The 18,637-nt window shown below is 36.3% G+C and overlaps 1 protein-coding gene across 2 annotated transcripts in view; it reads left to right on the forward strand.

The window, feature by feature from the left end:
- LOC126896672 (uncharacterized) overlaps window positions 1-18,637 on the forward strand; it is a 50,591-nt gene that overhangs the window by 6,540 nt on the left and 25,414 nt on the right. The gene's annotated exons all lie outside the window — the stretch shown is intronic.

Here is an 18,637-nt window from a genome sequence, read left to right on the forward strand (position 1 = left end):
TTTTTATGATAGTGATTTTAATCACTGTCAGATATCATTATACTTGATCCATCTATGCCACGTCACCACTGTGCCGCGACCCCTCTGTGCTGGGGTTTTTTTTTCCCCACCGCCGGCATGCTGTGGACCGCCCTGGAACTACCGCGAGGTATTGCTTCAGGGCAGCTCACGCAACGCTACAATATTTAATAAATAAAAACCAAACCCAACCCAATTTTTTCAAGGTTTTGCTATAAACTTTCATATTTAACATTCAATTTTTTAATATTTAATATATTTATTAAATACAATTTATTCTGCTATGTATTTAACGAAAAATTTTACGATACGTTGGATCGTTTTCGGTCTTATAATATAGAGATAAATAAAGTAATTCAACAATATGACAACTAACAAAAAAAAAAATTAAGGTACCATAATTGGGATGTGGCATAGTTGGACCAGTATAGATATTATCTGATAGTAATTAAAATCACAATCATAAGAAACGTATAAATGCAAATCTGTTGATAGCGCAAATAAAAGTATAAAAAAATTATTAAACAATAATAATTGAAACAATGAGATTTTTCACTTTAAAATATCAGTTACACACTTCAAAATGTTTAAAACTTTTTTAAAACTTCTTAATATTAATTACGAAAATAATAATTGACAGATGTCTGAAGAACACTATTCTTTCAACTTAATACTCATATTACATGTTTTATAATTTCTACTTTTATTAAATTCTATGGTTTAAATATAGATAGTAAAAAATTTATTATTCATTTTATTATTTCTCCAAATGTCTATTGGTGAGTGGATTAATTGATGGAATATTAATCGATAAAATTCAAAGGTATTTAATGTTTTAATTTTAAATATTTGAAATAGGTAAAATTTGATAATAAATTTTTTAATAATAAAATAATTTTTTGACGTGAGTTTTTTACAAATTAAACTTAATTAATTTAATAGGTTTAAGTATATCAATTTCAATTTTTCCTTATCAATTGATCTTTAAATCCAATTATAAAGAAAAATTTAAATCAGATGAAAAATTAAATTTAGAAATCACTATCATTTTGTTTTAGTCGACATATTTGTAATTTATGTACCTTTAAAATCGTATTTGATTAATATTAATAATATTAGATAACAGTATTTAATTTTAGATTGTATTTGTAATACTGAATCACATTCTGAAATATGCAAAGTTGGTACGAATGATAAAATAATATTGAAATAGGATATTATGAAGATTCCTAAGTTGTGAAAGATGATACTACAAAATTTAATCTAAAATTTTTAAAAGATGAAGATAATAGAAATGATTTCTATATAAATGGCCCTCTTAATAATCAATCAAATTATAAACCTCTTTATATGATCGATTACTGCTCATACAATGAGTAAAATGAGATGTTTGAAATTGTATTTATAATAAAAACTGAACATTGTTAATACTTATTTTTTTCCATTTTGGCAATACTAGGTGAATCATTTAATACGATAATCACTTTGTTTGTTTTAAAGCCGTAATTATATTAAGTAAACTATTGTTATTCTTTATTAGTTTCATATATTCTCATTTATACCCAATTAATTGTTTTTAGCTTCGATGCGAAGTTGAGAAGTTATTGGTTTTACTATGATGTGTTTTTTTTTTTTTGTGTCTGTTACCACTTTTTCTCAGCTCTGACCTAACCGATTTCTTTCAATGATACGTCAAAAGATCAAAAATCGTATCTAGTCGAAGACATTAACCTCAAAAATTGAAAAAATTTCTCTCGTTCCCCGTAAATGGGGGAAACCTCCAAAAAATTACAAATTTAAAAAACCGCTAATTTTCAATATTTTTAAAATTTTTTTTTACTTAATACAGTCATAACTTTTTTAAAAATAACCAAATCAATATAATTTTATATAGATGTATTAAATCGTTACCTTTCATTTGGTACATTTTTTTTATAAATTTGACTCATTACCTGCCCACGAGGAATGATTCAAAATGACAACTTTTTCACTGTGCTGGGTTTTTTTTACTTTAAAATACTATAACTTTTTAAAAATTGTATGGATCAATGCAATTTTTTTATGAGAAATAATATTTATATCCCTCTTTCATTCGACATACTTTATCTTAATCAGGATATAAATAAGGAAATAGCAGATCATGTAGCTTTTGTAATAATCCACCAATTTTTAAATTAAACACTATCTAAAGATTTGCATCGAAGCGTTTTTTATGGTAGTGATTTTAATCACTGTCAATTCTCATTATACTTGATCCAACTATGCCACGTCACCACTGTGCCGCGACCCCCTGTGCTGGGATTTTTAATTCTCCTATTACACCTTATTGAATATAATATATTCAAATTTTAAAATTGTTAGTTATACCAAAATAAATTATACTCGAAATAGCACCTTTTTTCAATGACACTCTTTAAAAATGCAAAAATTCGGTTAAACTCAGCGGAACTCAAATTTTGTACATCTTTTACTAAATATGATGTAATTAATATGATGAATATAATAATTTCAGAATAGTTAAAAAAAAATTTAATTTATATAATTTAGCAGCCAACTTTTTTAAGACTTATACGTCCTAAAAAATGACTATTACTTATATTTAATTCGTAAAATTATTATCATCCTTGTGATGGGAAATATCGAAAAGCACTATCGAAATATTTTTTTTTTATATATTTTTAAGTTATCATGAAAATATCTATTTCATAATATTTCATCATTAAATTTCTTTAAATGCTCAACATTAGAAAAAGAATACGAGTAAGTGCAGGAGCGTGCCTAGAAGGTGTTTTTGGGGGTTCAAACCACCTCCAAATCGACTTTTTTAATTTTTAACCTTATTTTTTTAATAAAGTAAAAATTATATATTATAGTTCATTAAAGTTACTGTGAAATAAAATTTTGTTCTAAAATATTAATTGAATGTTTATCTAAACTATTTATAGCTTTCATATTATTTTTTCTCGTGTTGTTGAGTAACACGATGGCATCAGCCGGAAGGGTTCGGAGAATCGGTCAAATCGAAACGCGATAATAATTTAATTCGTTTAAACCTGTTTTATTTTCCGTAACGCGGTTTGATTACTTGATTACTTATTGATTACGGATAAAACACATAGTGTGATACTAGGTCCTAGCCATAATGTCTTGTGTGTATTACTGTCAGTTGTCAGACGTCAGTACTCAGTACTAGTATTTAATGTATAATCGAATTACTACTATTTTATAGTATGATACTCATATTTTTCAATTTATATTGTTTAATATTGTTTGGTGAAAACACGGTTCAAAGAATAAAAACAAAACTTCGTACGAGTCTACTGCAAAATCTATACGCATCATTGTAGCAATAATCATAGGTACGTACAAAGAAAAAAAAAATTGTTTTCATACATATAATGAAACGAACGGGGACTATTGATTTGATTTGACTATTTGATTTCTTAATTAAAGAGAAAAAATGTCAATTAAATACAGAGCTTAATGTTTCAACTAGCTGTAATTTTGAAATACCCTCATCACAATTTTTTGTAAAATCCACTGATCACATTTCGACTGAATTGAATAGTAATACCAAAAATGAAATACCAGCATCTTCATCAGAAACTTTAAATTCTACATATTCTCTAAAATTGACATCAAATCGTGATTTGAGTTTATATTTAAATAAAACTCTTACTGACAATGATCGTGAAATGTTATTACTTTCTAAATGGTGTCCTTAAAAAGAATTTATATTTCCGGTTGATCCTAAAGACACGCGTAATTTACGTTTTCAAATTCAATGGCCTGAACAATATGTATGGCTTACATAATTCAAAATCGATCTTAGTTATGTTCTATAGTAAAAACCATTATTCTATGTTGTCGTTTAGAACTACCAACCAGGGGAAAAATTGATTTACGTAAAATTAATACTACCGAGGAAAATATATCTGAAAGAAAATTTCGTACCCTTTTAAAATTTAGAGCAAATGCTAGTGATGAAATTTTAAAAAATCATTTGGAAAAGGGGGCAGCAAATGCTTAATATACAAGCTCAAAAACACAAAATATGTTGATAGAAATTTGCGGTCAAGTAATCACTGTACAAATAATAAACAAAATAAACCTTGTGAGTTTTTTTTCTTTTATGGTTGATGAAACAACCGATACAGCGAAACAAGAACAAATTTCGTTATGTATACGATACATCGATCCTGACACTGAAGTTCCAACAATTTGGGAAAATTTTTTTAATTTTTTTGCCGTCTCAGATTTAAGTGGTTCTGGTTTAGCATTAGTAATTTTAGAAAATTTAAAAAAACATAACATTGATTTAGAAAAAATGGTATGACAGTGATATAATGGCGCTGCAGCTTTGAGTGGGCATTTAAATGGAGTTTAGGTAATAATAAGATGCACATTACCAAAAGCTTTATACGAGCATTGTAGGGCACTCTTTTTTTTAAACTAGTTTAATTTTTTTAAATTAAATCTGTATCACTTGGATGTATCATCCTAAGAGCAAAACGACATGCTTGTTGAAAACCAAAATTTCCCTCTGAAGCTTCGCCAACAAAAATTGGTATGACATGTAAAACGTGATCAATACTTATGTATTGTTTTTCCTTGCTTGGTCCTGAGACTTTGCATTGGTATCACGTTGACCTTATCAAAAGTCGATGAGTGTTCTTTTTTTTTTTAAGGTTAATAAAAATAAAATTAGAATATATAATTAATTTTTATTAGTTAATTTAATTTGTTTTAAAAATATTACATATATATTTTTTAACATTTGATCCTTGACAAACCCACAGGAAGGGGTTTCAAAATGGTAACTTTTTTACAAAAAATTAACTTTTTTAACTTAATTTTTTAAAATGTTCCGAAAAGACTAACACTTTTATATATACCTTAAATTAAAGCTAATGTAATATACTTTAATTTAAAAAAAAAAAAATTTGACCTCTGGACTTGTCTTCATGATGAAAATGACTACCGTATGCAAAAATATGCTATTTTTGTGAAAAAATTTTTGATATTATATTTTACATTTTTTAACATTATGTTGCTATAACTTTTTAAAAAATGCATGAATCAACTTTATTCTTTAATGATAAATACTTTATATATACTTCTTTCATTCGACATACTTTTTTTTAAAATCGGACCATTTCCCTTTATACAGGGGGGGTGCAAACCTTTTAAAATGCGTATAGAAAGTATAACTTTTTCAACTTAACTTTTGAAAATGTTCCGGAAAGACTGACAATTTTATATATACCTTAAATTAAAGCTAATGTAATATACTTTAATTTAAAAAAAAAAAATTTGACCTCTGGACTTGTCTTCATGATGAAAATGACTACCGTATGCAAAAATATGCTATTTTTGTGAAAAAATTTTTGATATTATATTTTACATTTTTTAACATTATGTTGCTATAACTTTTTAAAAAATGCATGAATCAATTCTATTCTTTAACAATAAATACTTTATATATATATATATATATCTTTCATTCAACACACTTTTTTTTTAAATCGGACCCTTTTCCTTTATACAGGGGGGGTACGAATTTTAAAAATGCGTATAGAAAGTAGAACTTATTCAACTTAACTTTTGAAAATGTTCCGGAAAGACTGACACTTTTATATATATCTTAAATTAAAGCTTATGTTATACTTATGTATACTTTAATTTGAAAAAAAAAAATTGACCTCTGGACTTGTCTTTGGGGTGAAAATGGACATCAAAGTTAATGATAAACGTACGATATCCATGAAAAAAATTCTCGATTTTATATTTTATATAACTTTTGGAAAAATGTATGGATTAATATATAAAAATATGTGTTGAATGAAAGATATATATATCTTATTTTTACGGGGAACGAGGGAATTTTTTTCAATTTTTGAGAATAATGTCTTCATATTTTAACATATTTTTGATCAAAATCGGTTCATTGAGAGCTGAGATTGAGCGTATACAAACACTAAAAAAAAAAAAAACACATCATAGTAAAATTAATACCTTCTCAGCTTCGCATTGAAGCTAAAAATAAATAAACAACATTGTCAATTAGTATTTATACAAATATGTAAGTAATGTTTATAATTTAAAATTAATGTACAATAAGTAGGGTAAAATGGGGATTCTGATTCCCCCCGCTTCACTCACAAGCGTGATGTTGATGATGAGTGGGGGAGTATCCTTTTTTTTTTTCCCTCTTTCTGGACTTTAATGTCGGAACTGCCGTTAGGCATTGCTTCAGGGCGACCCACATCGCCTTCGCTGCTTCTTACCACCGCGCTGTGACCCGGCCCAGGTTTATACTAGGGCCGAATCCCAGCGCGGCGTAGTCTCCCCCGTTAGCTGGACCCCACTAGAGGGTCCGTTGCCCGGGTTGGACCATGTGGAGGTGGGGGTAGGCCGTTTTCTTCTTTCCGGTTTCTGGTCGGAGCCCGACCTTCTTCCTTTTTCCTGCTTCCGGGGCAGTCCTTGGAAAGGTGTCCCTCCTTCTTACACCTGAAGCAGGCTTTTGACTTGTCCGGGCCTTTGCACGCATGGGCAATGTGCCCGTGTTCTAGACACCTGTAGCACTGAGGTCCCTTGTCGAGGATCCTCAGCCAACCGGACGTCCACCCGACTGGGACTCGGCCTAGGCCTGCCAGGCGGTGAGCCGTTTTGAGGGACACCTCGCACCTCGCATACCGCCCTTTGCCGCCGACGTTCGTGGGGACCGTGATTGGTCCCACTTGCAGCGGCAGTTACCATTCGGATACTTCAGTGCGGCGCTCAGTGCTCGCTGGACATCGTGTTCCTCCTGCCACTCCTCCACGTCCAAGAGGAGGACGGTGCAGGACATCGAAGGTCGGTCCGCTCGCTGGCGAGTCGATGAGCCTTCCCCAGGGGAGGGTTCAGCGTTTCCACCACGGTCGTCCGTCCGCATCACCTCGTCGTCATCTTCCACGACCATAGCCACCGGAGACGACGACACTTCCTGCTTCACCGAATCCGTGTACGCCATGTACTCTGCGGCCTGATGAAGCCCACGCCCCATGCTTCTCAATATCCCACTATCATTGTAACGGGATAAGAGCTCCGATGCAACTAGACGGGCGACGCCCATGAGCCGTTCCACCGCGGCTTCTCCTCGGCGGCTGGCTATACATTTATCGATGAGCTCAGCCCTCTGCTCGGGCTCATCGATACCTTCTAGAGGGTCATACTCCTTGACCCTTTCTGGAGCAAATGGACGTCCAGGTCCTTCTTCATTAGCCTCAGTACCGTTGACACTGAACTCCGGAAGGCTTCAGCCGTCCGGAATTGGCCACACGAGAACGAGTCCAACGACAATTCTCCAGTCTCCACGCAGTGGAGCCAACCGTTCCATTTGGTGAATTCCGATATAACCTACATATCTGCAGGGTGAACGAGCGAATGAGGGGCTCGCTGTCCGCGACCGCTTATTCGTCAGTCCAATGAATGGACTACTTATTTCGCGGCTAACCTGCATANAATGGACTGCTTATTTCGCGGCTAACCTGCATATCTGCAGGCCGTTCCTCTATCCGCAACCTGAGGACGCGCCCGATTCCCCGAGCTAGGGAAACTGCGCTCGTGCCGACGTTTCGTAGCCCCGTAGAGCCCGATCACGCCGACACTGTAGCGCAGTGCAACGGGGTGGGGGAGTATCCAACGTAACTAACTTAAGAAGAACCTCTCCTTTTTTTTTTTTGCTACGACAAGCATTATTGTGGGCCGCCCTGGAACTGCCGTGAGCAATTACTTCAGGGCGGCCTACGCCGTCTACTTTGGACGCACGTCGGCGCGGTTGCTTTACGAATACGTCGTTTCCTCCGAGAGGGTCATCAACCTAGGCTTTTTGGCCCCCGTTGCGCTGCGCTACAGTGTCGGTGTGATCGGGCTCTACGGGGCTCCGAAACGTCGGCACGAGCCAGTTTCCCTAGCTCGGGATATCGGGCGCGTNCAGTTTCCCTAGCTCGGGGAATCGGGCGCGTCCTCAGGTTGCGGATAGAGGAACGGCCTGCAGATATGCAGGTTAGCCGCGAAATAAGCAGCCCATTAATTTGGACTGACGAATAAGCGGTCGCGGACAGCGAGCCGTCCAAACGCTTGTTAATCCTGTAGATCCTGGATCCAGCAAGAGGGGAGTGGACTGAGCCTCGCCCTGGACAATANTAGCCTCGCCCTGGACAAGACCGAAGCGGTCTTGTTCACGGGCAGGTACAAGTTCACTCCTCCACGGCTCGCCGTGCTGGGGGTGGAGATCCCACTTAAGGACTCCATGACTTATCTGGGCCTTGTCATAGACAAACGTCTAAAGTTCGGGCCGCACATTACTCGTGCGGCCCAGCGGGCCCAGAAAGTCATGAATTGCCTGGTGGGACTCATGCCCAATCTGGGAGGGCCGAGAGAGATGCGACGCAGACTTTTAGTCAGCGTTATACACTCGGTCCTCCTGTACGGGTCCCCGGTTTGGGCGGATGCTCTTGAGTATTCGTCCAAAAACCGTGAAGCCCTGCTCAGGGTGCAGAGGCGGGCGGCGATCCGGACAGTTTCGGTGTACCGAACGGTGTCCGGAGTGGCGGCGGGGATCTTGTCGTCACTGCCGCCCGCCAACCTGCTCGCCGAGGAACGCGCCGCCGGGCATGAGCTCCGCCGAGAACGCAACCGGTCCCTCGAACTCGAGGACCGGCTAGCGCTCAGGCGGATGACCATGCTCCGGTGGCGGACTTTCCTCCGAGAGGCGAGTGGACCAGGTCCCTCATAGGACCTGATCGGCTGGACAGGTGGGTGGACAGGACTCACGGTGAGATGACTTATCGTCTCACCTAAGTGATGTCCGGCCACGGCTGCTTTAATGAGTACTTACATCGTATTCGTAAAGCAGCCGCGCCGACGTGCGACCACTGTTCTGATCGCTCGGGAGAGGCTGATGAGAGGCACTTTGCACACCCTCTTCCGATGCGAGGCGTGGGCCCAGAAACGGGACTCTTTGGAGTCTCCACTAGGGTCCATGGTGGACCTGATGTTGAGGAGCCGGAAAGCGTGGAGGCTCATCCAGGCGTTCGCCGAATCCATTTGAAAAAGAAGGGGGAAGCTGAACGCCTGAGACAGAGGCAGCCGCGCCGCCCGTTACAGGAGGACCTAAGGCGCCGGCCTAAACCAGCGCCTTTTTTTCGTGTTTTATGTTTTTGTTTCGTGAGTTATTTGTGCCCCCTTCGCAAAGTCCTGCCCCCCTCCCAACATGTGGTGCACCCGGGCAACGGATCCTACTCTGGGATCCGGCTCACGGAGAAGGCCACACCACGTTGTGAATCAACTCTTGATTAATTTCGGGCTCATTCACAACATGGTGGTGTGAGTTTTAAAGACGGCGTGGGCCGCCCTGAAGTAATGCCTCACGGCAGTTCCAGGGCAGCCCACAACTAAGCTGGTCGCAGGAAAAAAAAAGAGAGGGTCACCAACCTGGGCTTCTTGGTCAGTATCGGCGCAGGCGTCTCCGGCATGGCAATGGCCACGCTATGCGGGGTGTCCTCAAGCGTAATGGTGGTGGGTTCGAGAAGCGGAGAGATCCCCTTCCTTTTGGGACGGAGAGAATCGTCCTTCCACAGATCCGTCACCTCTACCACACTGCCTACCCCAATGGTCTGACCTGAAGGATCCATCCTTGTAGAACCACCTCTAGACGCGCTCCGCAATCTCTCCAATATGGAGGGTTTTGGAGATGCATCCAGAGAGGTGGCCGACGTCAATTCCGTTCCAGTATCCAAGCTGTCCATTGCCAATATCCTCCAGGCTATTTCACCGGTGGGAGTAGCTTGGTCACCACCACTCCCTGCAGTAGCAGTACCAACACCGTGGTTAGCTGCAGGAGCCTGCCTCAACACTCCTGTATTTGACGTGTATTTGTTTGATAACGACACCTGGTGGGTAAACCCCCCACCAACCTCCGGCACTGGGGCATCCGATACCCCTGATGCAGTAACCGTTGTCTCTTTACTTTCCATTATTCATAAAAATAATTTAGTGAGTAGGCTGCCCTTATAGCCGGTCCCTTTGGCCAGTGAGTGGCCAACTCACTGGTTGCGTAAACCAAGTCGCTTCGTTCTCACCCAAACGCTACCGCTTATTCTTCCATAAAGGCTTAGTTCACGGCTATCCTGCATATCTACAGGATTAACAAGCGTCTGGGCGAATCGCTGTCCGCGACCGCTTATTCGTAGGCCCAAATGGATGGGCTGCTTATTTCGCGGATAACTTGCATATCTTCAGGCCGTTCCTCTATCCGCAACCTGAGGACGTGTCCGATTCCCCGAGCTAGGGAAACTGCGCTCGTGCCAACGTTTCGTAGCCCCGTAGAGCCCGATCACACCGACACTGTAGCGCAGCGAAAACGGGATGTCGAAGACACTGAACTACCGAGAATAATGTCGGTGCAATACTATCTACGAGAAAGGTATGAAGAAAAAACAAGTGTTACAAAAATATTTACCTGGACAGAGGGTAGTCGAAATAGAAGAAAACTATCCACCACTACGGAAATTATGTGTGAAATTCCAACCTCGTTGTATTCGTCACATAAATAATCATAAAATGTGTAGCTTGTATAAAGCAATGTGTTTGAAACAATGGTTAACAGATAATTCATAATTGTTTTGTTTACAAATTGTTATAAACATTGGTTAAAAAATTACAAAAAATGTATCGATTTATTTTATTAAATAAAACTAATGTACACTTTGAGTTAAATTGGTTTCTTCGTCATCGTCGTTGTTGTGGTCATCGCCTAGAGAATAATGCCCCCACGCTTTTGTATACACATCCTTGTACTCTCCTTCGTCACCGATTAACATCCGCTTATCGTAGTTGTTGTTGTGGACCAATGCGCGTTTATTGATTTCAACCGTCGAAACACTATGGTGTTTCGTGCGTATTACTTCCATTTTTCTGCGGGTTTACCACGCAAGCAATTCAAATAGTCAACCATTTTGATTTGATGTTTCAACACACCCGTGCTCATGCCTTTCAATCGCTTCACCTCGTCCGTTTGCCACGTAACCAACAACCTGTCGTAGTAATTTTGTATAGCTATTGAATAAGCGTACACTTTGGGTAACAATGCGATAACTTCTTGCATATGCTTACCCTTGCATTCATCAGTAAATGTGCCCGGTTGTTTTTTTCGTTGATCTTTCGTCGAATTGATTTTCTCCTTGTACATGTGCACGGCAACCAGATTTTTGTTGAATACGGCGGTGTGACTAAACGACGGTTTTACCGCTAACCTCGACAGTTTCTTCGGGTTACACACGAGTTGTATATTTTTGTGTTTTCGTACGTTCTCCGATGTTTTTCCTGTTGAACGCGAAACAAATAAGTTAAAAATACAATCAAAGTTTGAAAAATTAATAGTATGGTAACATGATTTGTCCAAACGTACGCTGCCAACCAGCAGGATTGCATAAATTTTATACATTTATGCAGTTTTGTTACGACCACACCGTGTTTCACAACTAGTTTTAGTGCGCTGTAGTGCACGATATAACCACGTTTTGGTTGTAACGCGGTCATCAACTTGCTGTGTTTCGAAGACGACAGCGGTGATCGCTCGTTTACCGGAAAAAATGGTAAATCATTATGTAAATCGTGCAATTCACTAGGATAATGTTCATAAATTTCCACGAGGTATCCATAATTACCGTCGTGGGGGGGTTCAGTACTTCTTCCAGTGTTGACGTCGACTACTCAAAATATCCAAACGGAATAGGTTACATCATGGCTGTAAAAAAAAAAAATAAAATATTTATTTATATAAAGAAAATTACATTAAATAAACATACCTGTCCCGTACAAATTAGTAGCGTTCAAATACTGAAAGTATTTGTGAGGCAAGTCGGGGTTGTAGTCGGGAACATCTGGGTGGTTTGCTTGAGCATACCGCTGATTAACTTGCGTTAAACCTCCGTGTATACCCATTTCGAACATCAACAACATATCTGGGTCCGTCAATAGTTCAATGTATACGTCCGTGTACTTCAACATTGCGTCGAACGATAATGCCAGACAAAAAAAATAATGTGTGGGATCGAGTTTGTAATTCGTCAGACTTTTCTTTAGAAATTTTTCAAACACATCGGCCAGTATTTAGAACAATTAAGTAATTACATACAGTTCGGAAATAAATTAAAAAATATATATATATAAAACATACGTTAACAAGTAAATTTTACGTCAACAAGTAAATACTTGTTGCTGTAATCACCGAGAGTCTTGCAACTGAAGTGTTGCCACATTTTTTTACTGTGTTCGTAGTTTTCTTCGGACACTGTCTGATGCGTGATCAAGCTGTAAAACTGGTCACGGGGCGGCAATTGTATTTCTTCAAGTCTCTCCCAATAGTCGACGTATTTGTACGGAAAAACAGATTTTCGGGTGACCAACTCCAGCGATTCAAATACTTTGTTTGTATGCACGAAATACGGTGTCGACAATATGGCGGTCAGCTTAGATAAACTCGCTTGTAGAAACCGATAGGAATCTATGAACCGGATACGAAAATAATCATTTATGGTCTTGCTGAACATGATGTACTTTTCTTCGGACTGAGCAATGATATATATGTCTTTATTGTCGTACGCTAACTCTGGGATAATCATGTGTGACTCGTAGTTGGACAGCCCGTGTATGATGACCGGCATAAAAGCCGGTGGACGTCGTTGCAGGTTGCATTTGTTACAGAAAACGGAACGAAACCGAACAGTCCAGTGGTTGTGATCCTTGACTTTTTTTACTTTATCGTGAACTTAATTGAACACAACTGACAATTTTTCGTTGTATCGAAACTATGTTGGTCCTCCGGTATCAGTGGCGTTATAACGATATTCACCTTCATTATGTCCGATATTCGTTTATCAATGGTTACCAACATGGTGATAAATTGTTTGGCCGCATCCGGTCCTCGGTACAGTACCGGTATTTTTGGTAGTCCATCGCAGATATTTTTCGGCAACGCCTTAGAATCGCGAACCTCATAGAAACAATAGCTCATCGCCTGTCGATTTTGTGTAACCGTACAGTACTTGGACACTTGTTGCTCGGCGCCAACCAACAAACTCTCCATGTCTGCGTACAAAACCACTGAGGCTCATCTCGCCTTGTGTTTTTGAACCGCAGTACCGATTGGTCGGAGTCGGGTGCAGGAAGGGCAGCTCGCGCCTCCTTGAACTTTCCGCACATTTTAATGTACTCATCTATCCCCGCTTGTCCGCTCGGTTGAGTCTTTAACGGTTGATTGGTAAATGCATTTAAATAAGATTTACAATAGTATTCGTGTCGTTTGCCCTCGGTTCGTTGTTTTGACACCAGTCTCGAGAAATTTGATATATAACAATAGTGGCTGTTTCCCGGCTCGGTAACGTAAAGTAAATCAACATGATGGATGCTCGTACGCGATTTAGTGAAACGCGACGGATACACGTTATTTTTATCGTCCAATGCGAACACATTGACGGGTTACTACGTTCAAATCGAATGATTTGTTTCAATGGTGTAAGAAAGTTAATGCCATCAAAACGTATATTTGTGGAATTTTCCAGATCAATGTAACCTGCATTCCATTGATATTTATTTATTTTATTCTTATTGTACTTACATAAAATTGCTCATTTAAAACACTGCTGGTCGGCGTTTCTTACGTTTATGACCGCAAATTTTCGTTTGATACACTATGGAAGTTCAACGTATGAGCCACCGTTAAATGGTGAAATTTTCGTGAATCTCAACAGCAGTCCGTCTATGAATTATAGCGACCACCCGCTACCTCGGGTCTCCATTTCTTGTTGTTCGTACAGGAGCTTCTCCGTGATTCCATCCAAAACGCTGGCAAATACGGTACTGGAATTTACAGTTTTGTTACGCGTTTTAAACGATACGTCTCTCATTTCACCCATAACTTAGTGTATGTACGTTGTTTATAGTACAACGTTGAATTTTATTATACCGTGCTTGGTAATGTCATTTAGTTCGGTGGTTAAATCGTCACTCACGTATCGAATAAAATCGTCAATATCGTCAATAGACGTTTCATTTTTCAAAAAATAATGTATCACTCGACCGTGTAGTGCAGATTTTATAGGAACAAAGCCTGATGACTTGATAATAACTATTGAAAAATTAATACATTAGTTAAACGACTGTATGGCCACCTCTATAATCAACTATTTAGTTCAATATACTTTTACTATTGGAGTAAACATGACTGAACTGTTAACGGATTATATTATAAATAGTGTAGAAATTTAACTTGATTACATAAGTTTTTTTTTTCTTAAAATCTACTCTAAAGTATGACTATTGTAAATTTTGTTTTTACATTTTCTATCAATTTGAAAAACTATTAATTTAAAGTATAATTTACCTTTGTCATAAACTACTATTAGGTTCTATACTATCGGAGTAATAATGCAAACACGAATTGATTATTAACAAACTATATAATTTTAATTCAAATTCATTTGTTGTACATAAATTATTAGAAAAAAATATAAACAGATTTTTCTTATATATCATTGTAAAAAAAAGTGAATACATTAAAAACATTTTATTGAAAGTCAAATGAATAAGCATTTCCCGTTTTTCCTCTGTAACAAAGTGACATTTTGGTGTCGCCGTCGTTTTAATTTCATCGTCCGTCAACTGTATTCTGGGGACAAAAACTTGTCGCTTGTTGGGAAACCTTACCACCACCACAACACCGTTTCTCGTTGTCAAATTTTTCATTGAAACCACTCGATAGGCATGATTCTCTATCAAGTCGGACATTTTAATGTATTCCATGCCTTTGACTTGAATATTCATTTTTTGTTTTAATTGTTCCATTTTCTACACAACAAAAATATTCGTGAGTAAATTATATATGTTGAAGGTCATATTAATGGTGTATAAGTCTACACTGATATGGACATTTCTATCAATAACTACTACCATCAGCCACAGTATAACGGAGGAGGACACCGCATTATACAAATTTCCCGAAAATTATACATAACTTGAAAACAGATGCAGCTAGTGCACATTGTATTTCAATGTTAAAAAAGAGTATTTAGTAGTATACACACACACAGAGTCAATGTTGTAAACAACAAACGACCTTGTAGTAATGCTGTGAAATATTGCGCCTACGCGTTATGCACGTATTCGATGGTTTTTTTTATTAAACGACTGTCGGAATGTCCGGAATGTGTAGTGAAACGACACAGAAGGGATATTTATCATTTACGAAACATCGACTTAAATTTAATTGACACAGCGGTGTATAGGGTTGTGACATATCATACGTGCGGACTCGACGCGTACTATACGTACGTTAAACCATTAGCGTGTAGGTACTCTGGAAAATGAACTTTTTTTTTTTTTTAACCGACCTGACTAACATATATATTATATAGTAGTGGTTGTGTAACGGGTTAACTGTAGTAGGTTCAGGTATGCCATCATAGGGCTTACCTTATATCAAAGTTTAGGTATGACGTCAGCTAGGGGGTAACATCACGAGCACACTTGGATGCAGTCCCCAACGGGCGCCGGAGCCAGGGGAGTAACGATAGGGCAAGTGTGACGTCACCAGGACGGACTGCATATCACCCGCACACCCACTGTTATCCCGAGAACAATAGATGACGTCATTGTCGGCACCTTTGACGACTCGTAGCACACCTATTGTTTTACGAGAATAATAGGTGACATCATTGTCGGTCCCGCTATTTATATACTACTCAAGTAAAATCAGAAAAGTAGGTATAACTGTCGTAAATCCATAATTATTTTATAAATATTAGTTTTAAGGAATTTATTCTAACACTAGAAAATATTAATAGTGATACAGTTGACCGTTGTACGGTGAACACGTTATAATCTTACGTTTAATTTGATTTTTAAATATATCCTAACTTTTTTCTGGTTTTTGGATGTAAATACTCTTATATGTGTTCCTACCGTACCGTGATCCCATTTTACTGCGGTTTTTTAATATTATATACAGGGTGGCCCACCACTCACTGACAACTTAAATAACTTTTGATCCAGTTAATATTTTTAGTTGATTTTTTTTTTAAATAATAGTTATACGTTAGGTCTATAGGTATATCTCAATAATTAATTTTTTTATATTTTATTAAAAATATTAATTATTTTAGTAAAAAAATATCTTATTAATATTGAGTAGTAAATATTCTGTAGCGTTTTGAAGTTTGTAAAAATTTGAATTTTCATGTACTATTTTACGGTATTAAACATTGAAATACGTATTGAGAAAAGGACAGAAGAAAACGCTATCTTTTCAATATACTTTTGAATGAGAGTGATAAGTAATAATTGCCTTATCTAATTTCTTATCATGGTATTAATGCCATATTTGTAATGTATACACATTATCATCATATGTATACACAGTTATTAAGATATAGCTATAGACCTAACAGTAGTGTATAAATGTTCCTTCTAAAACACCTGATCACATGATCGAGTGTTTTGGTATTTTTTTCAATGAAAGTTGTCTTTATACGACAGAAGTTTTTCTTTACGTCATTACCTCTAAACGTCATTAGTTCACATATGCGACATTAGTTCACCCGTACGTCACCACACTTACCCGACATTAGTTCAATGACATTGTTGTCAATATAGAATTTGTAGAATTATTAGATTTTCAAAATAGTATCTTATATTTTAATATTAACAAAAATTATTTTTAAATATTTTTTTCACATCATAGCATCTATTTTAATTTTTATATTTTCATAATATGTTGTCATTACTTTAATAATATTTATAACTAATAAAATATTTTAATATCCTGGAAACATTTTGACATTATTTATAACTCATCAGAAAATTTTTTTTTTTTTTTTAATATTTTAAAAGCATATGAATGACATGTTTTTTAAAACTACGCCATACGGTCATATAGCATCGTTTTAAAAATATAGCACCCTCTAAGAAATAATCCTAAATTCTCAATATGAGTGGGTAGTATTTCGGAGTGATACGTCTAGACACTGTGAATACCAGAGGGTTATTTTACTTTTACGGTACCCTAATATATTTATACTACAAGTGTACTTACACTACAGTAAAAAAAAAAATAATAATAATAAATCAGATAAATAATAATAAGCTACAAGGTTAATTTAAAAGAAATTATATAATCATAGATGCGTAAATTCTTTATACATTTTTTAAAAAAGGTCTCTATAATACGTATCAAATTATTGTTAAAACTCGTTATTTTGGGGTGATACGTCTAGACACTGTGAATACCAGAGGGTTATTTTACTTTTTATTAGGTCCTTACACATTTTTAAAAGGTTTGAGTTATTTTTTACTCAAATTGTTATATTTAACAGTAAAAATATATTTTTAGAAACTAATTATATTAAAAGGCTAATTTAAATAAATAAATATTTCAAACATACTGCAGACATCTGTTTTAATAATATGAAAATTAATCTTAGTGTTTATTGTTGTTGTAACACGTTATTTAAGCAATATGAGTTATGTTTAATCAGTTGGGGAGACGTCTACATAATTTACCACACCCTTATATTCATATTAAGATGACCACATATTTTGTTTAAACCAGTTTTATTTTATTGTCTGCTACTATCGACTTTAGCGCTTTTTTCTGTGATACTGTGTACTCTTGTTTAAAAATCATGCATTTATCTCCTAAATCTCGAAGACGAAGGTTTTTGTTACAAAATCATTCTCAGTAAAAATGAACAATGTAAGTATATTTATTTATTTATTTTTTTTAACTTAACATTGACAACTTTTTTTTTTTTCAGACTACTTCTGATTATATCGTTCAAGAATTGGAAAATGAATATCTACATGACATCAGCTCATACCTAGAGAACTTTTGTGCTAATAACTCGAACAGCGAAATGGAAATTGAAAATGTAGAAAACGACAATCTTAGTGTTTCGGTATGTATATAAAAAAATAAATAATATTAATAATAAATTTTGTATGAAATATTTTTTGAAATTTAACTTTTTATATACATATTATATCTTTTATTAACAAAATAAATATTTTTTGTAGAATACTCCTGTATTATTATAGTATATAACAGCACACAGTTTCTGGAAATACTTAAAAATATTCCTGAAGAACGTCCTGAAATTATCTCACCCGTCTATTTCAATGACAATGGTGATTTAGTTGAATTCCCTGATAATGAATTGGGAATTCAATACTATGACGATTAATTTTATAGTGTTTTAGTAAGTATAATAATAATTATTATTTTTTTAATTTTTAAAAATTATAAAATAAAAAATAGTATTTCTGTTAATAGACTCAAGGAACATATGGACTTTGTTATCGCGTTATTGATGACCAGACAAGCCCCGATCTTTTTCCTGAAATTAATGATGTGTCTAATAGTTATCATTGTAAGTTGTTTCAAATAGACTTAGTTTATTTTTAATAACATATTTTTTTTTTTTTTGTATTAGCTGTACCAAGAAACGAATCTCCTCAAGAAATGGATACATCAAATCTATGGGGAGATGACGGGTTTAATTCAGATGTGAATTACATTTTA

The sequence above is a fragment of the Daktulosphaira vitifoliae genome, unplaced genomic scaffold, assembly GCF_025091365.1.
Source record: "Daktulosphaira vitifoliae isolate Bord-2020 unplaced genomic scaffold, ASM2509136v1 Scaffold_1, whole genome shotgun sequence".
In the NCBI taxonomy this organism is placed as follows: domain Eukaryota; kingdom Metazoa; phylum Arthropoda; class Insecta; order Hemiptera; family Phylloxeridae; genus Daktulosphaira; species Daktulosphaira vitifoliae.